Raw genomic sequence first — 14,119 nt, 5'->3', positions numbered from 1 at the left:
TCTAGTACAATGTGCTATAGATGCTATTACTAAACTATATTTACAGATGAACAAATGGAAACATAGACTGTTAAAGACAAACAAACAAACAAACAAACAAACAAAATACACTTGACTAGGGCTGCACTGCAATGGTATTGTTACTAGACTCATTGACAAAAAACAGTGCAGTTTAAGAACTGGAGAAGAAGAAATTCTGAGTGAAGGGTACTGGTCTTGGAACAAAAAAATCCAGATGTAAATTTTAACTTTTTTTATTAATTTCATCAGGCTACTTAAGGGTACTGTACACATCAGGGTTCTCTAGAGTCAAAGAACTTATGGGTAGTCTCTATACAGTAAGAGAGTTTGTTGACTTACAGTCTGTAGTCCAACTCTCCAACAATGATCAACAGTAGTTGTGCATGGACGTCCAAGGATCTAAGTTGATCAGTCCCACAAGGCAGGCAGGCAGGCAAAGAAGAGAGAGACTCTTCCTTCTTCCTATGACCTTATGTAGGTCTCCATCAGAAGGTGTATCCCAGATTAAAGGTGAGTACCACCACACTTGGATCTGGGGCTTGCTTTGTCTCAGATGACCTTGAACTCAGAGATCTCCTTGCCTTAGTCTTATGGGATTTATACAGGATCTCCATGCCATGATCCAGGTCAGAAACTTGTATCTCCCAGCCTCAAGATCAGGATCACAGGTGAGCCTTCCAATTCTGGATTGTAGTTCATTCCAGACATAGTCAAGTCGACAACCAGGAATAGCTACTACAACCCACCCCTTGTCAACTTGATACAAATATCTTATGTCCACATGAAACAATAACAAGGTCATGAATATGCCTAACATGATATAACTGTTCCTTGTGCAATTGCAAATGCATTTGTAAATTTAGAATGGGGCAATGTCCCTTGGGAACATTCTTTTAGTATGGAAACTTAAATACCAATTGATGTTAAAGAAATTGGAAGTGTGTTCTTAACGAAATAAAACAGAAGCATTTATATTACTTTATAATCCTTGTTTTTGCAACTGGTTACGTGGCCTTAGTCACCTTCTTCTACTACCCATTCTGTACTTCCTCTACCCTCTTCAAGCCCCTCAGGAGGTCTTGGCTCTTTTTCTGGAGGAGTGACATATATCTTAATTCCTGATGGGTCTGTGTCCTTTCTCATTCTGCATGGATTAGGCTGTTGTAGTTTCCCATTGACTTTAATCACAGGACATGGTAGTACTAAGAGACACCCTAAGAGATCTCCTGCACTCCAGACATTATCCTTACCTCCATTGTGGAGAGGCAATCCAATTTCCCCAGGGTAATCTGGACCTATCACCTCTCCTAACACTGTTATTCCTTTCTTAGCCTGTTGGTCTAAAGGGCATTAGAAGCCCAAAATGACCAGGGGGATGTCTGAGCTTCCAGTTCAATAGAATGTTTGTTTGTTGTGGCATCTGGTAGGAGCACTACCCCCTCTGGAATCAAAACTTCTAGGCCAGCAGAACCTAGAGTTGTGGGGACAGGAAGCAAAAATTTTCCTAGAGGGTCATTAGGAGTGATAGTGAGTGGAACTATTCTCTTTTCTATCCCTTGTTTCCTGGATCCATGGATCCTGGCTGTAGGAGAAACTGTACCATATATCAGATGCTGATTCAAAGCATATACTGCCTTAAGAAGAACTCTGCCACAGCCCTCCATGCTGCGGCCACCCAACTGGCACTGTAACTGTGTCTTCAAAAGGCCATTCCCTCTTTCTATCAGACCAGTTGCTTCAGGATGGTAGGAAACATAGTATGACCAGTGGATTCCATGATCATGGGCCCACTGTTGCACTTCTCTGGCCGTGAAATGAGTTCCTTGATTTGAAGCAATATCGTGTGGAATACCATGACGATGGATAATGCATTCTGTAAGTCCATGGATGGTGGTTTTGGCAGAAGCATTACGTGCAGGAAAGGCAAATCCATAACCAGAATAAATATCTACTCTAATAAGAACAAAACATTGTCTTTTCAACAGAGAAAGTAGTCCAACGCAGTCAATCTGCCACCAGGTTGCCGGCTGAATACCTCGAGGAATGGTGCCATATCTGGAACTCAGTGTTGGTCTCTGCTCTTGGCAGATCTGGCATTCAGCAGCAGCTGTAGCAAGGTCAGCCTTGGTGAGTGGAAGTCTGTGTTGTTGAGCCCAAGCATAACCTTCATCTCCATCTCGACCACCATGCCCACTTTGTTCATGTGCCCATTGAGCAATGGCAGGGATAGCTGGGGAAAGAGGCTAACTGTCCACAGAATGGGTCATTTTATCCACTTGATTATTGAACTCCTCCTCAGCTGAAGTCGCCTTTTGGTGAACATGTACATGAGACACAAATATCTTCACATTCTTTGTCCATTTGTAGAGATCTATCCACACACGTCTTCCCCCAATGTGTTCTCACCAGTTTTCCAATCAAGATCTTTCTAAGTCCCTGACCATCCAGCCAATCCATTGGCTACAGCTCATGAGTATACAATCGTATATCTGGCCATTTCTTCTCCAAACAGACTGTAATACCATGTATTCTGCCCACTGTGAAAAGTTTCCTCCACCTGTATCTTTCAGGGCTGTCCCAGAAAGGGGTTATAATGCTGCAGCTGTCCACTTCTGGGTGGTTCCTGTATAACATTCAGAGCTGTCAGTAAACCAGGTTCTAGTCTTCTCTTCTTCTGTCAGCCCATCACAGGGAACACCCCATGAGGCACATGTTTGGCAGCAGATGGCATTGTAACAGGAGTAGAAACCATAGACATTTGAGCAACTCCTTCATGTAACTTGTTTGTGCCTTCCCTTCAGGACCTGCTTGGGCCTGATCGCATATAGACCACTTCCATTTGATAATAGACTGCTGCTGTGCACGTCCTACTTTATGACTTGAAGGGTCTAATAACACCCAGATCATGATGGTTAGTTCAGGTCACATGGTAACCTGGTGTCCTATTGTCAAACGTTCAGTTTCTACTAAGGCCCAATAGCAGGTCAAGAGCTGTTTTTCAAAGGAAAAATAGTCGTCTGCAGATGATGGTAGAGCTTTGCTCCAAAATCCCACTGATCTCTTCTGTGATTCACCTACAAGGACCTGCCAGAAGCACCAAGCAGCATCTCTATCTGCCACTGACACCTCCAGTACCATTGGGTCGGCTGGATCATATGGTCCAAGTGGTAGAGCAGTCTGCAGAGCAGCCTGGACTTGTTGAAGAGCCTTCTCCTGCTCCAATCCCCATACAAAGCTAGCAGCTTTCTGAGTCACTTGGTAAATGGGCCTGAGTAACACACCCAAGTGAGGAATGTGTTGTCTCCAGAATCCAAATAGATCCACCAAACATTGATCTTATTTCTTGGTGGTGGGAGGAGCCAGGTGCAATAACTTAACTTTGACCTTGGAAGGAATATCGCTGCATGCCCCACACCGCTGGAATACTAAGAATCTCACTGAGGTAGATGGTCCTTGAATTTTGGTTGGGTTTATTTCCCATCCTCTGATACCCATATGTGTCACCAATGAATCCAAAGTGGTTGCTACTTCCTGCTCACTTGGTCCAATCAGCATAATGTCATCAATATAGTACACCAATGTGATAATTTGTGGAGGAGATAAATGATCAAGATCCCTTCTAAGTTATGACACAGGGTAGGAGAGTTAATATATCCTTAGGCAAAATTGTAAAGGTATATTGCTGGTCTTGCCAACTGAAAGCAAATTGCTTCTGGTGGTCCTTATGGACAGGTACTGAGAAGAATGCATTTGCTGGATCAATAGCTGCATACCAGGTACCAGGAGATGTGTTAATTTGCTCAAGTAACAAAACTACATCTGGTTTAGCAGCTACAATTGGAGTTACTACCTGACTTAGTTTCGGATAGTCAACTGTCATTCTCCATGATCCATCTGTCTTCTGCACTGGTCAGATAGGAGAGTTAAAGGGAGATGTGGTGGGAACCACCACCTCTGCATCTTTCAAGTTCTTGATAGTGTCAGTAATATCTGCAATTCCTCCAGGAATATGATACTGTTTTTGATTCACTATTTTCTTTGGCAAAGGCAACTCTAAAGGCTTCCATGTAGCCTTTCCAACCATAATAACCCTCATTCCACAGGTCAGGGAACCAATTTGAGAATTCTGCCAATTTTGTTGTTTGAGAATTTTTCTGCTTATACAGATCAAACAGAAATACAGTAGACTTCTTATCTATTTCATGCCTGGAAACACCAGGACTGATTAGCCAGTACCAAAGATCCAAACGAGTCATGATGCCGTTATAAATATTACCTCTCCTGTGCTGACCATCACAAGTTATATCATTGTAAACATTGTTCTGTCTATACTGTCCATTATAATAGCTACAATCATCCCACTTCTGGTACCAACTTCTGTATTAGTCAGGGTTCTCTAGAGTCACAGTAAGGGAATTTGTTGATGACTTAGAGTCTGTAGTCCAACTCCCCAACAATGGTCAGCAGCAGCTGTGAATGAACGTCCAAGGATTTAACAGAGGCTCAGTTTCACAAGGCAGGCAGGTGAAGAAGAGAGTATCTTCCTTCTTCTAGTATCCATAGGTCTCTAGCAGAAGGTGTGTCCCAAATTAAAGGTGTGTACCAGGTCATCTGGGACAGGTACCATGATTCATCTTGACTTAAATAGACTGTATCTTAAACCAACTCAGAGACATGCCTTTGACTTGGTCTGTGAGGTTATTTCCAGGAAACGTAAACTGAGAGAGTTCAATTTTTCTAAATGGGCAGCACTTAGAGACAGTGGCTATGCAGGGGAAGAAGTGCTGGTTGTTGGCCAATCTTCCTTTCTTGCTGGTAAATGGGTCTGTTCCATTGTTTTTGCTGCCATTTTTTTCCTTGTCATCAGAACTGAGATTTCTCAGCCTGACAATGTGAACTGAAGACTCCATGTTTTCTGGTAACTATCAAGGCCTTCTGTGTCACATTTCTACTGCTGAGGATTCCAACTTTCTGGATGGATCAGCTACAGGTTCTTGCCATTCTAGCATCAGACAGTCACTGTTGACTGCTATGGTGGTTTTAATAAAATTTGCCCCCATGGGCTTATAGAAAGTGGCATTATTTGGAGGTGCAGCCATGTTGGAGTAGATGTGGCCTTGTTGGAGGACGTGTGTCACTGGGAGTGGACATTGAGGTTTCAGAAACCCAAGCCAGCCCCGGTGGGACTCTCTCCTCCTGCTGCCTGGCCATTGAGATGTAGAAATCTAAGCTACAAGTTGAATATAGTTGGGTAAGAAAATTGATTCAATAAATGTGTTGAAGATTATGCTATTATAAACATCCTTGGCCTTTCTCTGGGTTGCCCAGCCTCCTTGCTTAGCCTTATAAGAGGATTCCGTGTGACTTCCGTGTGCTGGACAACAAATAAAAACTGAAATGGCCAGAATGTGACTTCTTAGGAACCTGACCTAAGACTGTGTACGTTCCAGAAAGGGGTGTCCTAATCAGTCAGAGCTTAGACCAGAGTTGAGTGTGTCTGTCATAATATATTACACATAATATAGCAAGAAAGAAGCCTTTCATTTTAGGTCACTGACATTTTAAGAATTTTTGTTACTGCAGAATGCCTGAGCTACACAGTGTGGTCATTAGGAAAGGACTCTATAAATGCCTGAATTGCAGAGAGGTAGAGAAAAATCCAAACTTGAGCTAGGAAACCAATTTGAGTCACCACTGTCTTTGTGTTGCTTTCTTCTAAGTGTGGAATAAAGGTAATCTTGGATGCATGTTTGGACCTTAAACTTTTTTTTCCCTATATCAGATATCCTTTGCCATATTACTAGGATATGCAAGTCGATAAAAATAAAGTCAGTTTTGAACACCTGAACTGTATTAACACCACTGCAAGGGGAATAGGCCATGGAGATTAAGATACTATCACTTCAGACTAATGTTCAAACTGAGAGTATTAACCTAATAAACCTAATGCCTGCCTGAAACCAGGCTTCTGGAACACAGCTCAGAGTTAAGTATTTACATGGCTTGAGATTAAGAACCAAAGGCCTTCAGGGCAAGATTAGAATGTGAGAACAGTTGAGAAAAGTCATCCAGTCACTGTCATGACTCCCCAGGACTCTGCTAATTGTTGACAGACCTATTAAGTCACCTATCTGTCTAGAGACCAGAGATGACAGGGTTGCAGCAAAGGGTGAAACTGTGCCATAGGATTAAGGGTACTGGAGAAGCACTTCACGATCCTCCCTTCTTGTCCTTTCTGTCTCTTGTTTCTATTGTCTTCTCTTGTTTTCCTTTTCTTCTACCTTTTTATCTTAAATCCATCCCTCCTGACAACCTCATATAGATGTAAGCAGCACTTTGACCCCAGAACCAACACACTGAAACAAAACAAAACAAAAAGCAAACAAAGCTTATTTAATTTATCAAGAATCCAATCTCGTTTCTTTCGACCCATCTACCAAACAAAGTTACCAGTGAGAAATCTAGAAATAAAGTAAGTTGGGGAAGGGGAAGTGGCAAAAAGGAAGCAGAAGTGTAGAATGAGAGAAACTTTCTTCTCACTCCCATGAACTGAATCAGTGAGGCTGTAGTAGTACACGCTGTGTGCACAAACGTGACTCACCCTGAACACAGGAGCTCTAGTTCAAACCTGATTGCCATTTCAGTTGGTTTGGACTTTTCCTCACTCCGGCTCAGGCTGGCTTGAAACGTACCATGCAACTCATGTTGGTCATGGGTTGTGGCAGACCTTCTGCCTTGGCTTCCCAGTGCAGCGTTCAGCTTTCTGTTTTCTTATTCTTAAGATAAGGCTCATGATAAGGTTGTGGGGGAAATTCAATAAAGTGGGCCATGTTGTCGGCATGCAATAGTCATCAGATAAAAGATTAACAGCATACTGATTGTATAAAATTTCAGCACATCCCAGCATTGGGTGGTACCCAGGTGGGGGTGAGGGAGAGATGGGGGAGGGGCTGGAAGGAAAGGGGTGGAGGCGAGGAGGATGCAACGTGAATAAAAACTAATGGAGAAAAAAGTTTTCCGTATATCTTGGGTTATAGCTACAGCTTCTTCATCACTTCTAAAATTGCATCCAAATGAGAACCATTTTGTTATTTTTCCTGTATATACAGCTTTGTTGCACACAGTAGGACATAAGGCGTGGAACCCAAATGCACTCATGTATTTCTCTAGTAATTTGGGGGTATATTATACTATATGGACAATGGGTGAAGGTTTCTGGGAATTAAACTATGGAATCAGAACAGAAGTCCCATTATAGGGTTGTTTTCTTTATAAAATAAGGAAGAGAGATCAGAGTACATCGTGGACCTGGGGTAAAACTGCAGGAAGCATGCTGCACATCCAGACCAAGGTAAGCCATCAAAACTGGAGTCTGCCTCTGGAACTGAGGAGATAAATTCCACTGTTCCAGTTATCCGGGATGCAGTTTTCTTAAAGAATTCTATGCTGAGCTGAGTAAGAGTATATGTCTATCTGCCTGTATGCTTGTGTGTCCATCTATCATCCATCTCTATCTATCTATCTATCTATCTATCTATCTATCTATCTATCTATCTATCTATCTATCTATCTATTAATATATCATCTATCCATCCATCCCCATCCATCCATCCACCCATCCATCTATCATCTATCTATATATCTATATCTAAATTAATATATAGATGTAGATATAGAGATAGATAGATAGATAGATAGATAGATAGATAGATAGATAGATAGATAGATAGATCTGTAGCCATATAGTTACCGCCGTAGTGAATTTGGGGATACTCTTCCCGGTATGACTTCAGTCCTGTCTATAAGGAAGAAAATAAATGCAATCCTAATCTTTAAATTTTTTACACTCAGGAGGCAGGAAGATCTCTGAGTTTGAGGCCAGCCTGGTTTACAGAGTGAGTTCCAGGACAGCCAGGACTATACAGAGAAACCAGGTCTCAACAAACAAACAAACAACCCTACCCCCTTTTCTATGTAATTGCTTTTTAAGTAAAGTCAGGGCACAAAGTACCAGGTTTCATCACGCGACTGTCATCATCCTTGTGTCGTATGCTGTACTCTCAGACACTACTCTCCCCCTCCCCCTCCCCCCTGGTGCCTCCTCCCCCTTATAGTTCTGTCACACACATATATGTATCTATTTAAATCTAGGTTCCACATATGAGCGAAACCTATGAGCCTTCTCTTACTGAGTCTGGTTCATTTATGTTGACATAATGCTTTCTTGCTGCACCCATTTTCCTGCGAATGCTGCCATGATTTGATATTTCTTTAGGACAGAACACATTTTCATTGTGTGTGTGCATCGTCTCTTTATTCATCTATTGTCTGACAGCCATGCAAGCTGGAGAAATGCGTTTCTTGCTTCCCCTAAGCTCCTCTGAAGTTTGTGGTGGCTTTAGCAGGTGGGAAGTGTTTTTTTTTATGAAATTAAAAGGCAGATGTTACTAACAGGCTGTCTACACAGCTTCCCCTTGCTTGGCAGGCAAGTATTGCTACCTGTATTTGGTGTTTCTGATTAGGACAACCAGGGGCTGGAGATGTGCTTCAGCAGTAAATCATTACAGAACACGTACAAGGCCTGTTCCGTCCTCAGCATGGGGAACTGTAGACTACAACGTTTTCGTATGACAACCATCTGGTAGGAAAGCTAACGGCCCTTAATCCAAAGAAGTGGGAATACAGAAAAAGAAGTAGGTCACAGAACTGATGGAATCAACTACACATTTCAGACTAGTTCCATGAAAAAACAAACCTCTATTCCTGTCAGGATTTGCGGTCATTGCTTTTTTCCAACTTGCAACCAAATGCACTCCAAACAAACACCCGGGAAGCGGATTGCCAGAGCAGTGAAATTTCAAGATAAAAGGCACAGGACATAGACTGTCACTGACATGAGGATGAGAAAAAAAGAGGAAGTTTCCCTCGGAATCTTTTTTTTTTGTCCTGGTTTTAAAATAAAATCCTCCCAAAGACAGCTGCGGAGTTGTATATAGGTGTGAATCTTGACCGTCTAGAATGTGCTTTCTTGAGAGAAGGCATTACTAACTAGGTAGGCCACAGACATCTGCCTGCCTCTGCTTCCCAACTGCTGGGATGAAGTGTGGGCTGCTCACCACTGTGCCCAGCTCGAAAGGACATGCATTAGGAAACGTCAAATCTTGTCTTTTAATTTAGGAAGGAGCTACATTTAAGGAAACAAAAAACGTAAAGTGAAAGTTTTGTGAGGCTGTCTAAATGAAAATCAAGCTATCTTGGGGCACTTCTGCAGTAAATGCTGGTTTTGTGGTATCGGCTGTTAGTACACACATTCTATCAGCTCTCTGTAAGCATGAGGGCATTCCAGCTTTTTGTTTTGTTTTTTTTTTCTTTTTTTCTTTGGCTGCAGTCTGATTTCTTCTTCCTGACTAATGGCTCTCTCCTTCCTGTAAGTGGTCTCCATGCTGGCTGGACTGTTTTGAAGGATTTCCCTTACTGTTAATATTCTCAGAAATAATAATTCAGGAGGCTATAGTTTTGGGTTTATAAGCACCCATGCTCTAATTTCCCAAGCCTATAGAGAAACTTTCAAGCAATCTTGCTAGTCTGAATCTTTGATCGGGGGGTTGGGTGGGTCAGGGGCCAGGGTGGGTGGGTTATACAATAAAGCTGGACACTTCTCCACCCTTGTCTTCTGGGTTCCTGGTAGACTGGGCTTCCTACATTTCTAATTCGCGTGATTTGCTCATTAGAAAATGTTCCAGTTGAGCTAACATTTTGGTCTGTTATATTTGTAGATATCAGAGCCAAATTCAAATGTACCAAAGCCATCTCACAATATGTGTGTCTGTTTAGTCATGGCAGCAGTTTGGATTGTGTAACTAGAAGTGTAAATGTGTTTGCCTTTCCAGAATTTGATTGACAAGAATCCTGACATAGACTCATTGCTTTAGTGATCACAGAGTAATTATGTCGAATTGATTCATTTGTTAATTGTTTATCGATCATGAGGAATGTAGATTATTAAGGGAAAGTGGGAAAAGAAAAAAGAAGAAAAACAAAACAAAAAAATAGCTTCAGAGAGTAGAAGGGGCTCCAGGGGAGAAATACTGTTATTAATGTCTTTTGTGGTGCTGAGGTTTGAACCCAGAGCTTTGTGTAAGCCAAGTGTACACTCTGCCAGTGACCTCAAGCTTCAGTCCCCAACAGCAATTCTAACTGAGATTGAGATAAATGTTATTAGAAACCACTTTTTAAAATGTTTTGGACATGGCAAACATGACTAAGTTCAGATCCATTATAGCATCCTCGGAATAAAAATATGGTATGTTGTTTTAAAGTAAGTTTTAAATAGTTAGAGCGTTTAAAGCTATTCTAAAACAAAGTGCTTAGGGTTATTTTTGAGATTCTAATTACATTTGCCCCTTTTCGTTTCTCCATCCAAACACTCCATGTGCCCCTCCTTGCTCTCTTTCAAATTCATGGCTTCCTTTTCATTAATTGTTGCTATATGCACATATGTACATGCATATGTATTCTTAAATATACCCTCTCGGCCCATATTTTGTTACTTGTATGCATGTTTTCAGGGCTGGTGATTAAATATTAGACAATCAGTCTAAGTATGCTCCCTGGGAAAGACTATTTCCTCCACTCTCAGCATCCCTTGGTTGCCTTTTTTTTTTTTTTTTTTTTCCGGAGCTGGGGACCGAACCCACCCAGGGCCTTGCGCTTGCTAGGCAAGTGCTCTACCACTGAGCTAAATCCCCAACCTCTCCTCAGTTGCCTTTTTGAAGATTGAAGCACCATGGGTTTTCCCCATCCACTTGGGCAAGTTTATGGATGCCATCCTTAAATGCTTAGTTTCTAAAGGAGGTTTATTTAAGAAACATTGAACAATGCACCGACGTGTTTTTCAAATCTGGGTTTTGCTCCTGGTTGATATACAGCAACCAGTAAGAGAAAAAAAAACCATCTTCATCCATCTTCAACCCACACTAGCTACAAAGGGGAATGTTAGCAGGCTGGCCTTGTTCCTTCCAGTCCCACTAGCTATCACAGTACCCAGCATATGACAGACACTGCACAAGTATTTGTTAAATGGATGATGCTTCCATTTTCAAACCTCTGTGAATTCCTCACTCTCTAATATTTATCAAAGTTCGTCTCTATAACCTCCATACAAACAGCTCCTAGCCCAACAGGAACTCTAAGTGCCTTACCTATGATATCTACCCCACACATTTAGTGAAAAGCACGCCCGCTTAAAAAAAAAAAAAAATCCTGATTATTTCTCCCCTCTCCTAAGGGAGAGAAATCTTTATAAAGATCCCTATCTTTTGTTTTCGATTACACATATTTTCATTTATGTATTGTACCTCTTAATCTGCACGGTGAGCTCCTTGGGGAAAAGGATAGTGAACGGCACAGTGCACACAGTAGGCATTTTATTGTGACTCAGGAGTATGTATGTCAATTGCTGAGTGTTTGCATTAAGAGAGTTCATTGCTGAGGAGGAGGCTACTAATGTAAGGTCTAGCTTCTTAAAGTTTCGGGGTGCGGTTATGGACGCAGTCTTCCGCAGCAATCTCCATGGGATGGATCCTCACTCAATCTGATCCTTTGCTTTGCATCTTTGGGTGAGTCACATCATTTTCTAAGCTTCATCTGTAACGTGGTAAATATGACCTACCTTCAAAGACTTCGTGCAGCTTACGGAGTAACACATATAAGATGCTTAGAGCCTATGGAAAGCAATCCCTAACGCTCACTCAACGTCATGGTGATTTGAGTTTAAGATGTAGAAGTCTTAATAGCTGATATTCTTGTTTTGCAGCACCGGATTACAGAAACCATCACTGTTTTGACTAGTTCTCAAACAGCAAATTAATAACAACCACCAACTAGTTTAGCACGTGATATGCTGTGCTTGGAAGACTCAGAGATATTTCTGTGATTTTTTTTCCCATTTAGTTAGTCATAGAAGACTGGGCCATAATTCTAATTGTACTATTTAATACTCAATATGTACTCCACTAGGCTAATAGAATATTGCTCATAAGTATTTCTGGTTACTTATTTGGTACTTATGAAGCATGTGACTGAATGTACTGCCCTGTTGCACGCTGATGATAAAATACCTTCTCTCAGTGCAGTAGACCATAAAAGGCACAGACATTAATCAGAAAAGCATTAGAGCTGCTTTGAACTGCTCAAGGAATTTTCAAGATATTACCATTTGCTTGATTCTAATTAAATAATTTGGAGTTCTCATAACATTGAGAAGCTTTGGAAAATGGTGCATTTACTCAAAGGGAGCATAAGAGCCCCTCCGCCCATTTTGCATTGGCCAAATGTTCTTTTTTTAATGAACAACGCTTTTCTTATAAGTGTGCACTGATTAAAGAAATTTAGTTAGCTATAAACGAGAATCATGTACTTTTGGTGCTACTGTACCCAGAGGATTTTAGTCAAGTAAAGTCTAAAGCTTTAGGATATTTGAAATAAACCCGGCAGTGCAGTTAGTGGGTCTCCAACTTAAAGTGTATAATTGTTACTGTAGGGAAAAAAATCTGCCAAAATGTCGTGGTCAACATAAAACCATGCTGAACTATTTTCCAGTGTTCTGACTATGATGTTTTGGTGGGGAGCAATAGCTGAAGAAGAACAATCCATTCCTGAAACCGATTTCTTGTCTAACACACAGATCTGAATGTCTCTAACCAGGCTTTGAATCTTTAAAAGACCAAGGTCAAGGATTGGAAAAGGAACAAGTGTCAACTCTAGATCCTGAAATGAAGACATTGTAGTGTGATAGAAGGCAAGTGACCGATCGATGCATTTGTTTTTCCATCTGTTAAGACACAAAGAAAACATTCTTCCCATTTTTGTGTTAATGTTTTGTTTCCTGGCAACAAATGACAAAAATTCCCAATCAACCACAGCTTTCACAATGTTCGTTTATTTTAAAAGACTGCTCTGGTGCAATTGTTTAGGTTTCTGGGGGAAAAAAAACCCTTTTATGTGAAATTTATTTCACATAGACATAAATGTCTATGTAGGCGTATCGTATCTATGTAACCAATCGGTAAAGAATGTACCATGAGGATTTACTATGTGACCATCCCAGAAAACAAATTGGCATCATCGGATAAATCAGTTATAATTTAGCAATTTTAATCCTAGGTATTTGTCCAAGAGGGCTCTCTCACAGGCTTTGTAACCAGAAGGCAAGTATACAGCATGTTCTTAGTCTCTTTCTTACAAACACATGTACTGGAATTCTTAAATATTCATCAAAGGCAGAATGATGCAGAAGAACATAAAAATAGGCAGTTTAATAAATCACAGCCACATGCAATAGCATGTGGAATCTTATATATATATGTATGATATATATAAGTATATTGATATATATAGGAGAAAAATATTACATGTACAATGCATATGACTGATGTACTAAGTTCCACAGTGCACAAAATTAACCCACATAAACAAACTCTGAAGGGAGGCAACAAGAATGAGTAACACAGACTCAGAAAAGGGAGAAGTCATAAGGGTGAGCAAAACTCTTGGTCTACATAGGTCTTTCTTTTTCATTTTGCCATAATTCTTCATACAGTGTATTGTGTGTTTATGAATATTCCTCAGGAAATGTTGCATATTTGGTTAAAGTTTAAAAAGGATTTAAAGAAAACATTGCCACTCTTATATCTAAGCAAAATGCCTTTAAAGGCATGTAGCACCTAAGATACTGAGGCTGGTTCAATGGTTGGCTGCGAGCATCCACCTATGTATTTGTCATGCCCTGGCAGAGCCTCTCAGGAGACAGCTATATCAGGCTCCTGTCAGCATGCACTTCTTGGCATCTGCAATAGTGTCTGGGTTTGGTGACTGTATACGGGATGGATCCCCAGGTGAGGCAGTCTCTGGATGACCTTTCCTTTAGTCTCTGTTCTACACTTTGTCTCGACATTTCCTCCTGTGAGTATTTTGTTCCCCTTTCTAAGGTCTGAAGCATCCACACTTTGGTCTTCCATTTTCTTGAACTTCATGTGGTCTATGAATTATATCTTGGGTATTCCAAGCTTTTGGGCTAATATCCACTTATCAATGAGTG

This window comes from Rattus norvegicus, chromosome 3 (assembly GCF_036323735.1).
Source record: "Rattus norvegicus strain BN/NHsdMcwi chromosome 3, GRCr8, whole genome shotgun sequence".
Lineage (NCBI taxonomy): Eukaryota > Metazoa > Chordata > Mammalia > Rodentia > Muridae > Rattus > Rattus norvegicus.
The sequence above is the reverse complement of the archived record's forward strand: the minus strand, read 5'-3'. Positions refer to the sequence as shown.